This window comes from Megascapheus bottae, chromosome 1 (assembly GCF_031878675.1).
Source record: "Megascapheus bottae isolate mThoBot1 chromosome 1, mThoBot2.hap1, whole genome shotgun sequence".
NCBI classification, from domain to species: domain Eukaryota; kingdom Metazoa; phylum Chordata; class Mammalia; order Rodentia; family Geomyidae; genus Megascapheus; species Megascapheus bottae.
The window spans coordinates 76,654,390-76,664,680 of NC_143509.1; positions in this window are offsets into that span (position 1 = coordinate 76,654,390).

A 10,291-nucleotide genomic window follows, 5' to 3' on the forward strand; every position below is an offset into this window, starting at 1 on the left:
AATCTAAAAGTAGGTTGAAATTTCTTATTTAGTAGGCCAGTGGTTGAGGAAAAAGAATCAACACCAGAATTAATAAAAGTTACTATATCTCAGGTTACTAAATCTCAGAGAACCTCTATCCTCAAGAAATATGATTATCTCTGAATCTACTGCTAGGAAATGTGATTTCTTTTGAATGTGTAAGTGGTAAAAAACTGTATCTCACTGTGTAATTGTGTAAGTGGGTGATACAGCGTATCATGGAGTCATCCTACAGATTGCTCATTTGATCAAAGCCAGTTGAGTTCAGGAAAGTTGCTTCTTTTATCCATAACTAAATCATCTACCAGACCAGGGCAAGGTAATTTGGCTGAGGTTCAAGCCCCAGCAACACTTCGTCAGTTCTTTTCCACTGAGTAGCTGCCAGCCAGGAAAGCAGAAGTGCACATATAGATGAAATTCTGGCATTTTGAACTTTAGACACAAGTAATTGATTCAAAACTCTTTTCATATTTCAGAGAGTTCATATTTCTGAGCTAATCTATCATCTAACCTTCCTGTGGGGAAAATCAATATTAATATGATGAATATTAATCACTTCAGTTGCTTTTCATGAAAGAATGATTTCAACATGCATCCAGTAATAAAATACAAAATTCTGCTCCACAACATATATCTCTGATATGTCATTAGATGACCATTCTAGCCAGCATTTCTTACTGTTTATTTTCTTGATGAACGCCTTCCTGACTTGTATGCAATATTATCTAAGTGTTTTTCATTTGCATTTCCTTTACACAAAGGATGCTTAACATTTGTTTATATAATTATTAGCTATTTGTACTTTTTCAAAAATTGCCTGATCTGCTCATTTAACTATTAATCATTGAATTATTTGTCTTTTTGTTAATTAACTGAACTTTCTATATTATGTATATTAATCCTTAATCAAATGAATATCTTGCAAATACTTTCATCTTATGTGATATCTTTTGATTCTGGTAATTATTACCTATAGTATAGAAGAACTTTTAAATTTGCTTCAATTCCATTTAATGATTTATGGGTAAAAAGAGTCCTATTAAAAAAATGCCTATATTTGAGTGATTTATCAATGTATTCTGGTATTGGTTTGAATGTTTCAGATGTTGTATTAAAATCTTTGAGCCATTTTGAATTGATTTTTGCACACTGTGGGAGAAAGGCAACTGGTTTAAGCCTTTTGCAGATAATCAGTTTTTCTGGCAGCATTTGTTGCAAAGACTGCCTTTTCTCATGTATATATTTTTATTCCTTTTTCAAAAGTCAAAAGGCTGTGATTACATTGGTTTATTTCTAGGCCTTTACCTTGTTTCATTCAATTATGTCTGTTTTCTCCAGGTAATATGTCTTGAACATATTGGGGATATTATTGAGTTGAGCAAATTCTAAGTTTATTTGATTAAATATCTTCTTTGCTCACATAACTAATTGAAAATTTCTAAGTTTTAGGTTTAGGTGCACTTCAGTTTCCTCCAGCCTATTCAATGCTTTCTGTTTTTGATGGGGCTTCAAATCCCAATTTGGAAACTCCCTTTATAGATTGATCTTGTTTTTGCTTGTTTATATGTGCAGTCATCATTGTGGAATCATAAAACAACAAAAATATATAAGGCACAATGCACTTTTAGAAACCTTTAGGAAAGAAGCATCAGTAAGTGAGTAGAATTGTATATTTGGCTTTCACTTTATCTACAGCAAAATCTTCACTTATAACAATATTGCTTAGTATCAGGAATGGAGACAAAATGTATGTTCTATTTGGAATACTGTGATAGGGACTAAAACGCAAACATCAAAAGCTATTTTAATTGTTTTGTTGTTAAGTATTATTTTATAATTCCTGTATATAAAAGTAAATTTACCCATAGAGAAGTAACTGACATTTCTTTAAATATTTAAATATCAAATATTGAAGTTTAACTATTTGCCTGCATGGAAAATAAAATGCTCACATAGAAACCAATTCACAACAGAGCCTTTCAGCAAAATGAATATATTAATAAGTAATCAGATGTAGGCACTGGTGGGTCACACCTATATTACTAGCTACTCAGGAGAATGAGATCTGAGGATAATGGTTCAAAGCCAACCTAAGCAAGAATACCCAACAGATTCTTATCTCCAAAAAACTACTCGGGAAAAGCTGAAAGTAGCATTATGGCTCAAGCAGTATAGCACTAGCATTGACTGAAAGTAGTACATAGACAGTACCCAAGCCCAGAGCTCAGCCTTAAGACTGGAAAATAAATAAATAGCCTACAGAGAGTTTGTGACTTGGATTATACTTTTCAGAATTGATGATATTCATACAAAAAGACTGTAATGGGAATTAGAAGCATGGTTCAGTGGTATTGGGATCTGTCTAACACTCAAAGCCACAGAATTCAAACTATAACAGCAACAAAGGACAAGGTATTTTATTATAAAGAAGGAAATAATTCATTGTTAAAATATCTTGTAATCCTGCAGAAAACTAAAGTTGGATCTTTCTTTGTCACCCTGCACTAGAATTAACTGCAAATGAATCCATGACCTCGAGGTAAAAGCCAACACACTGAAAACTTTACAAGAAGGAATAGGAGATACACTAGGCCTCCTTGGCACACGTCGAAACTTTCTCAATAAGGTCCAAGAAACACAACAAATCAGAGAAAGACTGGATAAGTGGGACTGCATTAAATTGCAGAGCTTTTGTATGGCAAAGGACATAGCTAGTAAATTAATTAGGAAGCCTACAGAATGGGAGAAGATCTTCAGTAACCATACAACAGACAAAGCCCTCATATCTAAAATATATCAACAGCTCAAAAAATTGGATCACTCCAAAACTAATCTCCAAAGTAACAACCATCTTATTAAAAGATGGGCCAAAGATTTAAAGAGAGTCTTCTCTGAAGAAGAAACAAAAATAGCCTATAGACACATGAAGAAATGTACAACATTTCTGGTCATAAAAGAAATGCAAATCCAAACAACTCTAAGATTCCACCTCACTCCAGTTAGAATGGCCAGGATCAAGAAAACTAATAACAACAGATGCTGGAGGGGATGTGGCCAGGAGGGATCACTACTACACTGCTGGTGAGAGTGCAAACTCATTCAACCACTATGGAAAGCAGTATGGCAGTTCCTCAAAAGACTAAACATAGAACTCCCCTATGACCCAGCAATTCCACTACTTGGCATTTTCCCAACTGTCCATAGCAAAGATATGGAACCAACCCCAGATGCCCCTCAGTTGATAAGTGGATCAACAAGATGTGGTCTAAATACCACAATGCAATTCTATGCTTCTGTCAGAAAGAAAGACATTGCCACATTTGTAAGGAAATGGAAAGACTTAGAAAAAAATCATATTAAGTGAAGTAAGCCAGACTCAAAGGAACATGGGCCCAATAGTCTCCCTCATTTGTCATAATCAGTAGAAACCTTGGGCTTCCCTAGCAGAGATTTACAATAGAACAAAATCTAGAAACATTAGGCCAAATAGTATGACACTAAATGTAAGGACCTCCAGGATAAAGAAACAAAAGCCATATAATGAATGACTGTTGTTCTTAATGTACTATGTTATCGCTCATCTCCTTTGCCATCCCTTGGTTATCTCATATTGTTACAATATTTCACATTGTTATCTGATATATTTTTTTTTTGCCAGTCCTGGGCTTGAGCTCAGGGTCTGAGCACTGTCCTTGGATTTTCTCAAGGCTAGAGTTCTATCACTTGAGCCACAGCACCACTTCTGGCTTTTTTCTATGTATGTGGTACCAAGGAATCGAACCCGGGTCTTCATGAATGCTAGGCAAGCACTCTACCACTAGGCCAAACTCCCGGCCCCTATCTGATATATTTTATATGTGCTTAATTGGTTATTTGAAATTGGATGGGGAAGGGGGAAATCAAAATAAGTGGGGGGAGGGTGGGAGGGAAATGGGGACCATGTCATAAGATAGGGTATCAATGTTTGTGAAGTTATGCACCTTCTACCTGGTGAATATAATGTAAACCTCCTATTAATCACAATAAAAAAGAAAAAAAAACAACAAAACAAAACAAATTTTCTAAAGACTTGTTAGAACCATGCTGCCAGTTTTAGAAACAATCATCAAAAGTTAGTTGATAATCTTCTCAAACACTAGTGAAACTTAGCATGTGTTACCTACCCTCTGTGTCCAGAGCCTTGATGAATTGAACATGTTTTTCTAATTTATTTATGAGAGTATGGAAGAAGAATATATAGGAAGTATGTAGAATGTATAGAATATATAACAATATATAGAAAGTATATACAATGAATAAAGAGATAATATGCAATGTAAGTTTGTTAGTATTACCCTTATTAGATAATAAACAAGATATGTACTTTACAAACTGAGTAAATTCTGTTTACATTAATTGCTTTGCTAATTGGTAAAACATTGTATCAGGATTTTTGCTGGGATTCATATAATAACAAGGTATTTTTTCATTTAAACAAGAAAATAGAAGTTCATTTAAGAAGTTGGTCAGTGCTTCTCTCCTCAGGACCCCCAAATTGTGACACATTTTCCATTAGGTTTAGCTTTACTTATGATTAAGACAACTTTGCTCAGTTTCTGCAGAATATATTTTTAGACTTTGGGAGTTGGATTTATGAAATCCTAGAAGGTTTTAGGTTTTATCAGCCACTGTTCCTTAAATTGACAGTTAATGCTGAAACTGTGCATGTCACAAAACATCAAGTGGGCATAATTACGTGTTTTTATGAACAATGGCAATTGACAATGTGAACAATTCACATTGTCTGCCCAAATTCATACTATAGCAGCAAAGAAATTCTCCTTAGTGTAAATTGTTCTATTTACTAATGTTTTAAATCCTTTTTTGGTCTAAAGCTAAAACTATACCTCTAATTATATAATCAAAGTTAATACTAATATGATAACTTCCTTACACTTCATGTGCGATTATTGAAGCACCATGTCGGGTGTTAGTATTCTGAGGAGTCTATTTCTGAATATACAAGTTTAGCTTGCAAGAATGTATGTTAGAAAACATATATGATCAGCTGATCACATTATTTGATTACTTTTAGAAAATACAGGTGGACTTGAGCTGTGAGCTGGGTAACAATGACTCTTAGAAGAAACATCACACAACAAATTCATTTTTCATGTTATGAGTTATATATGTATAAAGGATGCTTTTTATTGGGAACATACAGTAACTTCAGATATTATTTTTATAATATTTGAATCATTTTAGACAAACAGTGAAAATAATTGAATGAAAGTGATGGCAAAATTGGGAGTGTTAGTCTGGAATGTATTTGAATATCAAAAAGGCAAAACATAAGAAACTTTTTCATGTGAACATTATGGAATAACAGTAGATACTTATACTTTTGGGGGGAATCTCAGAGAGAAAGTACCAAGAAATTGTACTCAAGAATCTCTCCAGGTTTGGGGGAGAAATCTGGTTTCTTTCAGCTGAGCTACAAAATCAAACTAAAATAGTCTTGAGACTCATGTAATACTTTGAGGAAATAATATTTTATATCAGTTAAAGGTTAATATTCTGCCCTTTAAATATTTTTTTCAGTTCTATGTTGCAGTATAGTAAGTCATGGGTTAATATAGAGCTAAGTTTACAGATATGACAAATTGTAAATTAAAGACTTTGCTTTTTCTTTAATATTCTTCTGCTCCTAAATATAATTGGAGAAAAGCTAGTTGACTTTTGGTTCCAGTTTAAAGTTTGTTAACAATTCAGCCATCAGAAAGAATGGCATTTGTAAGGAACTGGAAAGACTTGGAAAAAATCTTATTAAGTGAAGAAAGCCAGACCAAAGCAATATAGGCTCAATGGTTTCCTTCATTTGTAATAATTAGTACACACCTAGGACTCTCCTAGCAGAGGATTACCATAGCTCAAAATCTAGATACATAAGGTCATATAGGATGAGACTAAATGAAATGATCTCTAGAATATGGAAACAAGAGCTTCTTAATGTCCTATGTCATTTCTCTTCTATTTTTTTTGTCCTTTGGTTAATCTCACGTTGTTACTGTATCTGACTTTGTTCCCTAGTATATTGTATATACGTTTATTTGTTTATTTGAAATAGGAAAGGGAAGAGGGGTAAACAAAATGATTGGGAGGAGGCAAGGGGAAGGAAGGGAGGACAAAACATGAGAAGGGGTGTCAATGTGTGAGAAGTAATGCATCTACTACATGGCAAATGTAACTGTAACCCCTCTATGCATTACCCTGACAATAAAAAACTTAAAAAGAAAAAAATATCTTGTAATAATTACTTCCACCATTCAAATAGTTCTTGTTGTAACTTTGAAAGGTGGCCAATTTTATTTAAAGTCATAAGGGTAAAATACTAGTATATTAAAGAAATACTAATATAGTTAAGAAATCTGTTGTGTTGTTCTATCCAATATAAATTTTCAATGTGCTAATTTGTGTAACTAAATATTTGGACTGGTGTTCATGTAAAATAATAAAATATCCAAGTAGATAAGCATCTTGCCTGAACAAATTAATTTTTTCATATTTTAATTGTATTGCATTAAGTTGGCACTATAAAAATGACACTATAGTCCCATTTATTTAGAAATAAATTATATAATTCAAAGCTATATAAGACCATTATGACAGGTAGTTTAACTTCATTTGTGTTGGAAATTATAAGATATGTTTAAAAGAAGATGAAAACTCCAGTCAATAGATGGTATAATTTTTTTGTCTGATATTTCTCCAGTGAATTAGGAATATAAAAACAGTTTTGCAGTATCTTTCAGACATAAGTGATAACCTGCAAATAAGTGATAATCTTATGGAGGTAGATTGTATAGTTTACTACTAAGACATTTGTTTGAAATGTATCTTTTCAATTTTCAATGTGTCTCTTTGACAGTTTTAATAAGCTGAGAAATATTCCTTTCTGAATCAAAGGAATATTTTTCTGCTATCTGCAACTTCTGTTATAATCTGGTATTAATAAAATTTGTTATTTAAAATTACAAATGGGAGAATTATTCTCCATTATTCAAAAATATAAATGCATTTAATATGAAGGCCATAATATTTTCTATGATTTTATAAGTATTTGATTTTTATGAAGAAATCACCTTGAAAAATATCATGAGGCTATATACACTAAATCATTTACAAAATGGACTGGGACTGGGAATGTGGCTTAGTGATAGAGTGCTTGCCTAAGATGCATGAAGCCCTGGGTTTGCTTCCTCAGTGCCACATAAACATGAAAAAAAAGTTGGCAATCTCAGCACAAGAGTAAGACATGGAAACAGAGAACAGTTCAATATTTATGTATATCTTATAAGTTCCATTTAGATAGAACTTGATAATCTGAAGAAGTCTTTAAGAGTAAGTTGACATAGAAAAGTTGAAGTTAACCTTATTATCTGAAAACTTTTTCTAAGAAGAGGCAAACAAAATAAATACCCCAAAGCAGAGAAGAAATGCTCCAAAAGAAATAAGAAAGAACAGAATCTGAAACATAACATAGTTACTATGGAAACAGAGACCCATGTCAAATTACCCCACCCAGAATGACTATAAACAAGGCAAAAGTGGAGAGTTTTACTCAGAAGAAATCATTTGGGGAGCTTTGACTAGATTATTAAAAATCCCATTTGAACTAAATTGCTGCACAAAGGAGACTGGAAATGGCAGTAAAAGTGATCCTAGACAGTGAAAAACAATATCTAAGCGAGTCATGGGAAATAGGCTATAGTATGCATTGAAAAATTTTGAGAGGGCCCAAATGACCCACACAGATAGAAGGGCAGAGTCTGATCAACATTATCATAGCTACCACCTTTAAAATTTGATTCAAAATAGAAACAATGGATTCAGGGTAATTCAATGACATTAGTATCTGTTATTATTTCTTTAATGCATAAAGGTAAATGGATATAATTATGAGTAGAATCCTAAGTATGCATTAAATTTGCCTTGAAGGGGTCTCTTGCTTTCTGAAAGACCTAAAGAGTCATTAATGTCATCCATAACTAAAAAATCATAATCTAGCCGGGTGTGGTGGCTCAAACCTGTAATCCTAGCTATTCAGGAGGCTGAGATCTGAGGATCGCTATTCAAAGCCAGCCCCTGCACTAAAGTCCATGAGATACTTATCTCCAATTAACCACTAGAAAATGGGAAATAGCCCTGTGGCTCAAGGCGTAGGGCAGTAGCCTTGAGCTGAAGAGCTCAGGGAGAATGCCCAGGTCCAGATTTCAAGCTCCACAATCTATAAAAAAAAAAATAAATAAATAAATAAATAATTTAAGTATCTGCTGAAGTAAGTTGGAAAGTGTTATGCAAAATAGGGAGGAAGTTAAACTAGCTTTAATTTGCTTTAAAAGATTTGGGTGAGGGAGGACTTTTATACTTTCTGCTTTACTAATAAAGAAAATTGCATTATTAAATGTCATATATATTAATATACAAATAATATATAGAACAAATATAGATTTTACTCTATCATATACTCTTCAAGATAGCAATATTTACTATAAATGAGGTTTATTTTTCAGCTTGCATATTGACATACAGCATACATTGTTGAATTATTTTCAAGTATGTAGCAAGGAATATCACATAAGTACTGTCAAATCCAAGGTAGTCATAAACCTAACTTCTGGACAGTACCTAGGAAACTGCAACTAATCTGATGTTCTAAGCCCATAAGTGAACACATTCACTACACACAGTAGCTGATCAGAGCAGAATTAACTTGGTTTATATTGAAAACTCAACCCTAGGGCCAAGAGTTTACCCTAGTGGTAGAGTGCTTGCCTAGCATGCATGAAGTCCTGGGTTCGATTCCTTGGTACAACATGCTTAGAAAAAAGCCAGAAGTGGTTCATGGCTCAAGTGGTAGAGCTCTAGCCTTTAGAAATCCTAAGGATAGTGCTCAGGCCCTGAACTCAAGCCCAGACTGGCAAAAAAAAAATTTAAACCTTCAATCCTACATGCATGGTGGAATAACTTCTCCAGTGGTGATATCATATGCAAAGTAGTTTATATCAAAAGATCTGAGAATGGAAACAAGCAAAAATTTATAGCTACTAATTTATAGACCAAATTATTATACATTTTTTAAATCACAAGCATGTTTATTAATGACGATTGTATGCCTTACATTCTCATAACTATAGAAAATCCTACTTAAATACATAAACAGTTTCTTAATTTGTAAACAACTGGTTCATTGATTTTTTTCAACTATTATTATTATTGCTATTTCCTGAAGAAAAGTCATAATGTTTTTCTTATATTCTACATAAGTGATATAGAATAAATTCACTGTTGTCAGTACAGCATTCCTTTACGTGCTGGGTTGGTGTATAGTTCTTATGCTCAATCATCTTGGAAGCATACATTATAATATGTACTTTCATTGTGTTTCATACCACACAGCTAAGAGGATACAAACTACTCTTTTTTTAAAATGTACTAAAATCATTTAAATGTACTAAAATCACTTAATGCAATGCCAGATAAGAACATGACTTGAATTTTATTTTTAACAAAATTAGTCAGAACAACGATGTTTATTGCAGCATTATTTACCATAGCTAAGATATGTCCCTCAGTAGCTGAATGAATCAAGAAGATGTAGTACTTATACACAATGGAATTGTTAGGGGGTATTTTTATATATTGTGATATGGAGATCATTTCTATTGCTACTATGACCCCTATGATTGTGATTAGTATAACTGTAATTTTTATTGTAATTGGTATAGTTATATTTTGTATATTTATTGGTTGGGTGAAATTGGATTAAAAAAAAAGCCTGCAAAGATCCTTCCTTGTAATAAGCGTTTAATTGCTTATTAAATGCTGCCATCAGAAAGAATGTTATCGCCCCATTCATAAGGAAATGGAAAGGCTTGGGAAAAAATCATATTAAGTAAAGTAAGCCAGACTCAAAGGAACATAGGCTCCATGGTTTCTCTCATTTGTAATAATTACACATTTAGGAGTCTCCTAACAGAGGATCACAGTAGCTCAAAAGCTGTGCATATGAGGTCATACAGGATGAGTGTAAACAAAATGAACACTAGGTTAATGAAACAAGAGGTTTATCTTTGTGATTGCTGTTTTTAATGTACTATGTGAAGTTCTTTCTTTTCTTTTTTTCCCACTTATGATTAATCTCATGAGATTTCTGTATTTGAATTTGTATACTGGTATATGATAGATACACTTATCTGTTTATTTGAAATAGGAAAGAGAAGGGGAAAAC